This window comes from Haemaphysalis longicornis, unplaced genomic scaffold (genome assembly GCF_048455015.1).
Source record: "Haemaphysalis longicornis isolate Haplotype H1 unplaced genomic scaffold, Haemaphysalis longicornis Haplotype H1 scaffold_1, whole genome shotgun sequence".
In the NCBI taxonomy this organism is placed as follows: Eukaryota; Metazoa; Arthropoda; class Arachnida; order Ixodida; family Ixodidae; genus Haemaphysalis; species Haemaphysalis longicornis.
The window spans coordinates 218,674,926-218,688,036 of record NW_027526203.1 but is presented as its reverse complement, the minus strand read 5'-3'; positions in this window follow the sequence as shown (position 1 = coordinate 218,688,036).

Genomic DNA, 13,111 nt, shown 5'->3' with positions numbered 1-13,111 from the left:
GACCACAGGCCCCGATCTAACAGCCGAGGGCAACGACCGCCAAGACACCAGACCCAAGAGAGCCCAAACAAAGCCAGTGAACAGGGTGTACAAGACAAGGCCACCCGGCTCCCCGAGGACAACCTGGGAGGCAGCGGAATCCTCGCCTCAAGCAAGACATCAGAACAGGTGAGCTGGGCAAGCCAGGTCCCCAAGAACAGTAATAGTAAAGCTAGACAAGAGAGGAAACCCATGCCTAATAGACAGTAGGGCGAGCAAACAGAACTCGCGCACATCCGACAACTCCTCGAGTCAGTCATGCAAGAAAACAGAGAACTCAAAAAGAAAATAGCAGCACTTGAGGGCCAAAAAGACCCCAGCCCATGGACACCACCAGCGCAAACCCTTCTGAAATAGCGCAGGCTCTCAAGGCGAACGGAGAGCAAGTAAACGAAACACCTGCAGTTGACAAAACCCACTGCTACTCTGAGAACCTCAACCCACCTCGGAAGCGCGCAAAAGAAACTTCTGAACCCGAGAAGCAGGAGAATAAGCTAGACGAATCTGACAACAGCCTGAAGATCGAATTAAGAGCGGAAATGAATGCGGCCGTACGAGAAGCTATAAGGGCGATGCAAGACATAATACAACGCGCCGTAGGAGACCTGACTGACAGAATAAGCCGCATAGAATCAACGATGAACAGCAGAATGAGCCACATTAAGGGAGCTATAGCGGAAAAACGCTCAAAATACAGCAAGCCCTACGACAGGTACAGCTCCACCGATAGACATAGAAGCACTGATCCCAATGACTGCAACGATGCAGACTACAAATAGGGATTCCCGGTACTGTGTCTGGCAGTGGAACTGCAGAGGTTTCCGAAAAAAAGAAGCATCACGCAGCTATTCTTAAGTGCGCAGCAGACGCCCCCAGACATCTTGGCCTTACAGGAAACAGGAGGAAAAGCCACACTTGCAAGCTACAGATCTTTCATAGACCTTAACGTCACAGACAAGTCAGCCACCGTTACTTCTTTGGTCGGAAGGAATGTACCGGCTCTTCAGCACGACATCGAAGAAAAATTGATCGAGCACGTTCTCCTGCAAATTTTTCCTACCTCCAAGAAAGGTGACACGAGCCTGTTCATACTTAATCTATACAGCAGCCCCAAAAAACAGCACAGGTTCGCCAACCTCTTCCGCAAGACAATAGAAGCCGCCAAGGGGCACCCGCTGCTCATACTCAGTGATTTCAATGCGGCCCATCCCGCATGGGGATACACGAAAGAATCGGTCAAGGGCAGAAACTTGTGGGCAGACGTGCAGAGGGAAGGCCTAATTCTGATCACGGACCCCAGCCAACCCACGCGGCAGGGAAATAGCGTCACGACAGACACAACCCCGGACCTTGCGTTCGTAAGGAACCTGGATAAAGGCGACAATGCCGATTGGAGCAACCTCGGCCAAGATTTGGGCAGCGATCACATCACCACAGCCACCTGGATCGCGACAGGCCCGGCCAAGCCCAAGGGGACGGTGTGCAAAATCATTAACTGGGAAAAGTTCAGGCAACATTCCCAAGAAACCGGCGGTGAAATGCGTGACATCGAAGAGTGGACGGGTAGACTTAAGAGGATGGCAGAGGATGCTACCACAACCATCCCCGAAGAAGCGGAATTCCAACAAGTGGACTCCAGGCTTTTACACATGTGGGAGGCCAAAGAGAGCCTTAAAAAAACGCTTGAAGAGGAATAAATGCAATAGGCCACTCAAACGCCGCATAGCGAGACTCAACCTCGAAATTCAAGAGTACGCAGACAAGCTCATGCTGCAAAATTGGCATGCTCTATGTGAGCGCACGGAACTCCAGATGGGCACGGCTAAAGCTTGGAATATACTTCGGCACCTTATTGATCCCGCAAAAAGTAAATCCCAACAGTTCCTGAATATGGAAAAACGTCTCCACACACACAATCAGGGTGATGTACAAAAGACAATCCAAGAGATGCAAGCTCGATACACACCCGAACACCCCTGCGAGAAGCATGAAGACTAGAAGGCGCTCCCAATGGAAAAATGGACCAACCGTTTACCGTAGAAGAGCTCAAGGCGGCCCTACAGGGACTAAAACCGAAGTCATCGCCGGGCCCAGACGGCATCACTAATAAGATGCTGCGCAACCTCGCAGACGAAGAGTGTGAGCTCTTACTCGACTACATCAACAAGTGCTGGCACGACGCAACACTGCCCAAGCAATGGAAGAAGGCGCTAGTACGGCTCATACCTAAGCCCGGGAAGGCACTTTGTGTGGAGAACCTTAGACCGATCTCCCTGACATCCTGCCTCGGAAAGCTCCTCGAACACATGGTTCTCAATAGAATCAACAACCACATGGAAGACAACCAGCTCTACCCAAACTCTATGGTAGGCTTCAGGGCCGGTTTGTCAACCCAAGACGTCATGCTGCAACTACAACACCAGATCGTCAACAACGAAGACAAGGTGGCCACTGACGCCCGCGTGATAGTCACGCTTGATTTAACCAAAGCCTTCGACAGACTCAAACATGATGCAATTCTCCGCAGTCTCCAGAAATTACAGATAGGGGAGAAGACCTACAACTATATCAGGGAATTTCTGAACGACAGAACGGCACAGCTTAAGGTGGGACACCATGATTCGCCTGAAATCTTAACAGGGAGCATTGGAACTCCACAAGGATCAGTCATTTCTCCACTCCTATTTAACGCCAGCATGATTGACCTCGCCAACAAATTGCAAATCATAGATGAAGTACATCACAGCATTTACGCTGACATGTCACTTTGTGGACAGCGGGGGGCAGCGATGGAGACATACAAGATCGCCTTCAATTGGCAGTGGACGCTGGGGAGCAACACGCCAAAACAATCGGCCTTTCCGGTTCTCCGGAAAAGTCCGAACAACTGTCGTACAAGCCCACGCGACGAGGTCGAAAGCCCAAGGATACCCCACAAAATCACAGCATAACGCTTCGAGTAGGTGATACCCCAATCCCCGAAGTGGCCGAGGTACGTATCCTCGGCCTCCATCTCCAGGCCAACGGACACAACAGCAAGACAGTGCAAACACTAGAGAAAGCCACCAGTAAAGAACGTTTCCCCGAAGTCCGGTGTCGATCAGGAACCCAATCACCCGGGCTCCGGTTGATTTGGCAGGAGGCTGGCGGGGTGATGGTGTTGAAGTTCTTGGGGATGGCGGTCGAATTGACGAACTCGAGGCGTTAAAGTTGATTAAGTGAAACGGAAGTTTATGTACAGCTATTTACAGTATGAAAACTGGGTACATGAGTAATAAAAAGAAAAACTGCAAACTTCAGCTAGACGCTAGCTCCGAGTGCGCACAAATCACTCGAGCTCCTCAGCTTCGTCTAACTCTCCTACTCTCGGAGCGTACACAAACCGCTCGAGAAACCACGGCCGAGACTCTGTCTCGCCGCAAGATCCGTCTAGTTGCCCGGTGCGGCGCTGCACCCTTAACCTCCGACGCGACCTTAACCTCGACTAGGGGGCTCACAAATCCCAACCTAGCGTTAACGGTCGAGACTCCTTGTCTCGCCGGGAACTGCCAGCTCAGCGCTCAGACAAGAACGATTTCCAACGGCCAAGTTCGGCCTTTTAAAACCTCGAGATCACCCTCTCTCGGGAACGCCCCTGTAGCGTTCGTACACGCGTATGGGAGTGCCCGAATTCACGTAGACAGCTGTCACTCAGCACGTCACGGAATATTAAATGAGGCGCCGCTATCTCAGGTCAACGGACCGCCCGCGGGCCAGAAAACGCGTACGACCCCGAGGGATGAGCGCGAAAGACGCGACTGTGCGTCATGCTGACCGGGACGTGTTAACAATAGAGACTCGTGCGGCGCTTGTCCGGACGCCGGTAATCCCACCACCTCCGCGCGTCCAGTAGACATTTCTGATTGATGATTGATTGTAGGGTTTAACGCGCCGACGCAACGCAGGCGATGAGGCGCGCCGTAGTGGAGGGCTCCGGATTAATTTTGACCACCTGGGGATCGTTAACGTGCGCCGAAATCTCGTACACACGGACGTTTTTGCCAGAACACATTCCTGGAATCCGGCGCCGCAGTCTGCCCTCTCAATGGGTGATCATCCTTGTGGCATGCGGTGGGCCAGACAATCCGTCTCCCGCGCACGCCGTGACCAATTGGCTTCGACTGCAGCGCAGTGTCGGCAGTGCTACGTCGCTAGACAGAGCGGCGGGTTCTCACGCGGCGCCCGGCTGCTAATCTCATAAGTGGACCTTACAACTCCCCCCTTTAAGAGGGTTACTGGACCTCTTGGTTCAGTCAATCCGAAAAGAATTTAAAAGGGCCACTCGTTTCGTCTCTCCTTCCGCAATAAGAGCGGATCAAAAAAAAAACAAAACAAAAAAACAAACAAAAAAAAACACGTGGAAGGAGCTAGGTATAACCACAAATGAGCCCCCTTCTATTTCTGCAGTTCGGCTGATCCTAACACTCACCTAAACTACAAACACAACCTATTCACTAGGCGTCAACAGGGACGGAATACTCTAGCAACCCGGAAACACACACAAAAAAAATGCTAACACAAAGTGCAAGTAAAAAGAAATTGGGTCGTGTCTCCGGAGCGCGTAAACGGCACGAACAACGAGGCAACTCAACCTAAACACCTATGCGCGCTGTAACTGCAAATACGCACACACATTCCGGCCCTCGACAACAAGAACAAAAGGAATAAGGACTGGCAAGGAACACGGGCAATTTTGCGGTCAACAAAAATAAAACGTTAAGAAAGTTTGCATTGCCACTATGCGCACGCGCGCAAATGTCCTCCTTGACGGCGTAGCCTGATAACGTTCCTTCAAGAATGTTCGGCTCTGCTGTCGCTCATTTGCGGTGCACAGAAAGTTCAGTTCGGTGCGCGGATGGATCAATTCGGTGCACGGATCGAGCACTCAAGGCCTCGCGTCGCGCACAACCGCGGCACCCACACACACACACACACCAACGAAAAAGTACGGGTGAACGGGAACGTTCACGTCCGTCGTGGCGGTGTTAAGGCTCGGAGGCAATTCAATACTAGCCTCCCCAAGCAACAATCTGAAAGAAGGGGAGTGCATCCGCGCACTTCCAGCCCCCTCTGCTGATGATCCAGACCGCGAAGCGTTGCAATGTCAACGCAAGTCTCGACAATTTAGCCCCATGAGGCGAACACAACTTCGGGGAAGACGGAGTGGTATCGCAAAATGCGATTTCGCTTCCTGTCCCATAGGCCAAGTGGCCATGCCTCTCCAATGCCCCAACGTACGGCAATGCTGCGCGCTGGCCGCGTGAGCGCAGGGTTGACACCGGAGCGTAATGGCGGCCCACGAACGCGACTACCTTCTCGGGATCATTTTTTCCCCTACGCACAGACTGCCCCACAACAACAACCTTACAAGCACCTGTCACTACCAAAAACCGCTCGTGCCCGCTAGGTGCATTCTGAGCAGCGGCCTGACAGACAGTTTTTCGGCCGTCCCAGCACGCACTCATCCTGGCACAACTCAGAACTAGGGCCTGTGACACACTGCCAGGTCGTAGAACTTAGTGCGCCCACCCATCCAGCGCGGCTCCCGACTAAATCTCGGTAATGGCCGCAACCAACACTAAGGCTACGAAGCTCTATCTCAGACACCGGTTTCGCGAGATCGCCGATTGCGTCTCGTTCCTCTGTTTCAACTGTAGCTGCCTCCTCACACGGTTTTTTTCTCTCCTTCACAACCTCCTCGGGAGCTCTCATTCTTGGTTTCGCAGTCTCCACGCCGGCGTTTTCGTGTTCTCCATCGGCCTCCTCGGTTACACTCTCACCATCAAGACTACCAAACCTACGCGACGTCTCCGTATCATTCCTACCCTCTTCAAACGTTCTGAGCTCCTCATCCTCCGTCTTTTCGCGTTCTCTCTCGCTTCCTCTTCCATTTTCTACATGTTCAACCCAGTCTGCCTTCTCAGCTCCCTTATCCGGCTTTAACTCCTGCTTTTCCTCAGCCTGATCGTCAACTCCGTCTCTTTTTCGCTCCGACTCGTCACATGCTTTCTCGTCTTCTATCTCCTTTCTCTTCTGGGCGAGCTCCTGAACGCCCGACCTGGAGTTCGCTTTCTCGTGCAACTTACGAGCGTAATTGGGAGCGCGGCGGGCCCCAAGACTTTCCTGCGCGACTCCAGTCTCCTCCTGTCCACCGATTAGAAATTAGGTACTGCCCGTGCCAGCAAGTTCAGCATGCATTAGCACAGTGCCCGGTGCAAAAGCGGCTGGCGGCTCTACACCCGCGACAGCGGGGCTACCCCTTGACTCTGCTCCTATACCGGACGCGCTCGATTCAACACTCCGCGTGCTCGCCTCCGTTTCCATGCAGCTGTTCACGGCTGAGCCGCTCGCTTCCCGTGCTCAGCCACGGCCGCTTATCTCGTCTTCGCGCGGCTTCAAATTGAAAAACGGGCTGCCCCCATTCAACTTTGCTGTCAGCGCGTAACTGGGCCTGTTCGTAGGGTTCTGTCTTATGTGCTGCAGCTCCATTCTCAAACTTTGCCTGCGAGGCTGCTCGTCATGTTCGAGCATCACTTCATTACACCGCTCTACGGTATCACCGGCCGCGCCTACCTCGTCGCTCCTCATCCCAATGTCCATCTCCGCGCTTTCGAAATCGGCGGAAATGCTAGCCTCGTGTTGGGAGTCACGGCTGCTTGCTTTGTCATCGCAATGTACAACCTCCAAACACTGGCCGGAACTATTCAACTTCGCTGTTGCTATACAACTAGCTGGGTCTGTACCCCATTGTTTCTGCTCGCGGGTGTCCGAGCGCAAGGGCGTCTGCCTTCTCCGCTCCAGCTCCAACTCATACCTTCGCAACCGCTCTTCAGATTCGAGCTTCAGCTATTGCATGCGCTCTTTAAATTCTCGCGCTGCTTTTCTCTCGCGTTCTTCGAATTCGTGCGCTGCTTTTCTCTTGCGTTCTTCACCCGCACCTCCGGTGGTCGGCCGCTGCGTCGTTGGCCCCGTGCGCTGGTTGCCTCTGCCGCTCCACTCCGCGCGGAGCTCGGCCGGTGCCGATGAAAACGGGCTTGCGTCCGCTTGCTGCCCTTGGCTGTGGCCTGGTGTTCTCTTCTGCCAAATCCTGTCGACTGCGCCAGTAAAGAACGTTTCCCCGAAGTCCGGTGTCGATCAGGAACCCAATCGCCCGGGCTCCGGTTGATTTGGCAGGAGGCTGGCGGGGTGATGGTGTTGAAGTTCTTGGGGATGGCGGTCGAATTGACGAACTCGAGGCGTTGAAGTTGATTAAGTGAAACGGAAGTTTATGTACAGCTATTTACAGTATGAAAACTGGGTACATGAGTAATAAAAAGAAAAACTGCAAACTTCAGCTAGACGCTAGCTCCGAGTGCGCACAAATCACTCGAGCTCCTCAGCTTCGTCTAACTATCCTACTCTCGGAGCGTACACAAACCGCTCGAGAAACCACGGCCGAGACTCTGTCTCGCCGCAAGATCCGTCTAGTTGCCCGGTGTGGCGCTGCACCCTTAACCTCCGACGCGATCTTAACCTCGACTAGGAGGCTCACAAATCCCAACCTAGCGTTAACGGTCGAGACTCCTTGTCTCGCCGGGAACTGCCAGCTCAGCGCTCAGACAAGAACGATTTCCAACGGCCAAGTTCGGCCTTTTAAAACCTCGAGATCACCCTCTCTCGGGAACGCCCCTGTAGCGTTCGTACACGCGTATGGGAGTGCCCGAATTCACGTAGACAGCTGTAACTCAGCACGTCACGGAATATTAAATGAGGCGCCGCTATGTCAGGTCAACGGACCGCCCGCGGGCCAGAAAACGCGTACGACCCCGAGGGATGAGCGCGAAAGACGCGACAGTGCGTCATGCTGACCGGGACGTGTTAACAATAGAGACTCGTGCGGCGCTTGTCCGGACGCCGGTAATCCCACCACCTCCGCGCGTCCAGTAGACATTCCTGGAATCCGGCGCCGCAGTCTGCCCTCTCAATGGGGGATCATCCTTGTGGCATGCGGTGGGCCAGACAATCCGTCTCCCGCGCACGTCGTGACCAATTGGCGTCGACTGCAGCGCAGTGTCGGCAGTGCTACGCCGCAGACAAAGCGGCGGGTTCTCACGCGCAGCCCGGGCGCCCGGCTGCTAATCTCATAAGTGGACCTTACACCACCCATCAGATCACGAGACTGATTGCGCGGATAGCCAACAAGAATAGAGGCATGAAGGAGAAAACTCTGCTAAAGCTCGTGTATGCGTTCGTAATTAGCAGAATTACGCACGTAGCCCCTTTTTTACCCCTCAAACAGGCAGAGCGCAATAAAATCAACAGTCTCATCAAGAGGGTGCATAAGCAGGCTCTGGGAATCCCGATATGTGCCTCTAACGAAAAATTTGAGGCACTGGGTGTACACAACACCCTCGAAGAGCTCATCGAGGCGCATCGCATTGCACACCTCGAGCGTCTGACCAAGACGGCCACCGGCAGGCAAATCCTCGACCGCCTACGCATCCCGTACGAGAGATCTTTCGGAGAAAAACACACTGTTCCAGCCGAACTACGCAAAGGCGTCTACATTCCTCTCCTCCACAAGAACATGCATCCAGTCTACAACGAAAAGCGAAGAGATATGCGAGCCCTAGCGCTAGGGAGACAGCTTCAAGGAGAACCTCAATTCGTCTACACGGACACTGCCTCTTACGAACAGCGACGGGCTATGGTCTCAATTGTCACCGACCAGGAAGGAAAGGTTTTCACCGCCTGCTGCATCCGAACTCGACACCCCGAAGAAGGTGAAGAACTAGCCATAGCATTAGCCCTAACCACAACCCGAGCGAGGAAAATTGTCAGCGACTCTCAACCTGCAATCCGCAACTTCACAAAGGGGAGAATCTCCAGTGAGGCACTGCGAGTCCTTGCCCAGCAGGACAAGCACGTAGACACCCGAACCACTTTAATATGGACGCCCGCACACGCGGGCCTGGAGGGCAACGAACGGGCCAACGAGGCTGCTCGAGCATTCACCTCCGAGAGCCCCTGCAATCCGCCTTACACCCTGCCGACAACACCAAGGATCGCCTGTGCACCTACCGGGACGTGCTCGACCAATACAGAGGCGAAAGACGGAAGTACCCTGCAGCCAACCCCTCGCTGACCAAAAACAAGAAGTTGCATGGAGGCGTCTTCAGACCAATACATATCCCAACCCAGGCCTCTACAGGCACTTCCACCCAGAAATTCGTGACGGCAAATGTAAGCACTGCCCTCAGCTTGCAAGTTTGCACACATGCTTTGGGAATGCCCTGCTATACAAAGAAAAGACTTCAGCAATACAGAGGGAACATTTATTATCCACACCAAGGAGCAGTGGAAGACCGTGCTGCTTAGCGAGGACCATGTCATCCAGCGTTGGGCCGTCCAGAGGGCCGAAGACGCCGCTAGGAGCCAAGGCATCCTGGCCGTCGTCTGAAGCACACCGGCCATAACTAGGCCTTTCCTCTGGACACAATAAAGTTACTTCCTCCTGCTCCTCCCACCTCCCCTCGCGGCAACCCCTGTGTAGATGCGACGCATAGGCGGAGCGGCGAAGGAACCGCGTTTTATAGCGCGCATAACGTTGAGGGGACTGCGTAAGCCGATCCCAGTCGATGACGACGTTGGCGTACTTGTAAAGCGGCGTGGACTCTAGGTGTTTGAGCCAAGCGTGGATGTTGCTTCGCCGGAGAATGGCACACCGGTTATATGCGCAGCGCGCCCGAAGGAGAGGAAACCGCGGAAGAGAGAGTACTGCACATGCGCCGGCCCCAGCGCGTCTGCCGCGGCTATGACGCAACACAATCCAACACAATCCACTTTAATCCAATCCAATCCAAATCCAAGCCAAGCCAAGCCAAGTGTGAGGAAGTAGCCGTAACTTTGCGTCTTTTAAGAACATTTTGTGCAAGAAGACGGCCAATCCCTATGGTGGGGCTATGTGCTACGAAGAGGAAGAGGAGGTGTGCTAAAGGATTCCGGCGAAGGGGACGGTGTGTTCCGGATTGCTCGGCGGTGATCGTGAGCAAGAGGGCAGCCTGCGGACCTACGACGGCCTAGAAGGCAACGGCCAGGAAACGACAGCACGGACCAGCGCCCCACGACCTGCCCACGTTCGAGGAAGTTCCGCCGGCGCGCCGAAGACGCTCCAGCCAATCTGCACCATCCCGAACAGCTCATCGAACACGCGAGACTGTCGCAGTTGGCCAACTTGACTTCCGTTAAAACGGACTCGTGTTTTTTTTTTTTTTTTAGTTAGCAGCCCTAGTTAGTTTACTTTTCCCGTCGCCTTTCCGCTCCGCGTGTTCTGCCATAACCCAACCCTATAAAGCGTGCCATCTTCAATTCTTTTCCATGTTCCGGTGCCGTGTCTCGTTATTCTCCCGTCCGTAACGCTGGGGATTGCTAGAAGAGCCTGTATTACATCACACCAAGCCAAGCCAATCCAAGCCAAGCCAAGCCAATCCAATCCAATCCAATGCCCCTCGCGAGAGAGTGTTCGCTATCGGAGAGGAGAGGGGGAGAGCGGTGGAGAGCGCAGCTGGCGCGGCGAGGAGAATGGGGGAGGGGCGGACAACGCCGACGACGACGCCGGAGGGACAAGGTGAGTGAATGAGATGCTCTGCATCTAAAAACAAGTTACGGGCTTTCCAGTGCCTACAAAGCTAAAAAAGACGCCCACCGTCCCGACGAAAACGCTTCTGCAAAGCGCACGTGCTGGATCGACTTGCACGCGCTAGCCCCCGAGGCAGCTTTGCTCAAGAAGAGAAAGGTGCTGCTGAATGCGGGTAGGTTCTTCTTTTCTTTTAGACGTACACTAAAATATTTTAAAGGAGTACTGACACGAAATTTCTCGCTTTCAGTTTTTATGCTGTAAAGAATACCTATGGTCCCAGTAATTACGAAAATCGAACCGAAAGGCGTCAGCCACCAACATATAATTAATTATAGCACGTTTATTGCAACCACTTTCAAATTCGGTCGCCGCGCGGGAAAATGGCCGTTCGAAGGAGAGCCTGCAAGCGGACTGCCTGACGTCACGGTCTCCGTGACGTCGGACCGTGACGTCATGGTCTCCGTGACGTCAGGGACGTTCGCTGCATCGTCTGCTACGGATTGCACGCGGTTCACACTAAAAGCGCTGGACACATGTACGATTTGTACACTCGATTCGCATGCGACTGATCGTTACGACTGTCACCACGACTAGTCGTACGCGTGAATTTGAGACACATGACCCGAAGCGTGCATGCGATGCGTCGTCGGCGTCGCTCCGCCCACCGTTTTTGCTCCATGGTCAACTACGACTATCGCTGAGCTGAATTTGTAGATCCCGCGCGTTTAATCGCAAAAAATGGATAAAGCAGGCAATCGTGAAGCGTTTCCTGCCTTCGGAAACAGTTCGCGCACACGCCGGCCGCGCCTGCCAGCTCGGACACTCAGCGGCTCGATCCGGCGCAGACCACGGTAGCAAGACGGTAGCAACCGCTTGTCGCTGCTCTTCTGAATCAATCTGATCGTTAAAATGAAGTCCCACATGCGAGAAAGTAGGTGTTAGTGTGGTGAAAAATTGTGCTTGGGATTGTTATCAGGGCTTATTTTAAAAGCGGCGATCAGATATCTGCCGCGATGCAAGCGTATACGCTGACCGGCCCCCCGCGGCGCGCGGCGGGCGGTGCGCCGACCGGTCGAGAGATGGCAATACCTGCGCGGAAACGTGAAGTGCGCACTTCGCAAGCCTTGCTCACAGCGGTACCGCAGCCAAGCCAAACCTCCTATCGAAGCGAGACCGCCCACAACAACAGCGCAGGCTATCGCTTCCGGTTCCGGAAACAACTGTATGACGTCATGCTGAATCGGCCGCAAAATCGCGGATAGCCTGACGTCACACCCTAAGCGATTTCGCTAGTGCTGCCGATTTGTAATAGTTCGCGGCCAGGGCAATTAAAATCGATTTTTGATGCGTTTCCAGCCTCGGATCGCTCCAAAAATTTCTGTGGGTAATCTGTACAAACTACTGAAGCCAATTATATCGTTATTTAGGCCTCTAAATTTGGTGTCAGTACTCCTTTAATACTCAACCACCGGCCATGGTGCGACATTATTAGTGAACAATATTCTTGGACTAGCGCTCTTACGTAAAACGCCCTGTCCTTCATACTACCTGAAATGGGGTATCCTACCGTACTGTAAGTAGTATTTTTATCTGCAGTACGTTCCCCAGGTATGTGCCGAGTCATAGTCACGAGGAGAAGATAAGAAGTTGGCTGCGTATCTGGTTGCTTTGCTGCAAATGTATACCCTAACCTTCGGCCGCCCCCGCCTCGTAACATCCTCCCGTCTCCCCCTCACGCTGTTCTTCTCCGCCTACCTCCCCCATAATTAATGCAATTAAAGTTTGATGAATTAGATTAAATTTTCCCTCGTTTTCTTGGTTCGCGCACCACCTGTTGGGACCTTTTCTTTCAATTGTTCTTGGTACACCACCTGAAAAACCTCACCCCGCCTGGGTTCCTGGCTTCTCTACCTACACTTCCAAGAGCTGCTGAGGCATTCGTGAACAAGTACCTTGCCAATGCCAGTCATGCACCAGAAACTCTACGAAAATGGTACGTGCCTGCCCCCACACCACGCTGCCCACAGTGCCACTCCCTAACCAAAGCTTATCTGCACCACCTCATTTGGTTTTCCCCAAAATAACTCGCTATAAAAATTTCTCTGCCCCACCAATGATCCCACGATAGCCATAGACCCTCACTCCGTGGACACTCCCATCCTTCACAAAATTGCTATATTCGCAGTCAGAAGCGGTCTAGCATGAGCAGTATAGAACGGCCGGTCTGCATCCCTTACTTATCCATTCCTTTAATCCTATTCCCCCAACAGGCCTAGGGCCCGCCTTGCCCCAAATAAAGGTTTCTCTCTCTCACTCTTGAGGAGACACCTTTCTTTTATTATTTACTTTTATCTGGCCTGTTTTTGACACCGTCTTTTACCGCATTTTTATTAAAACCAATCCCACATCTATTTT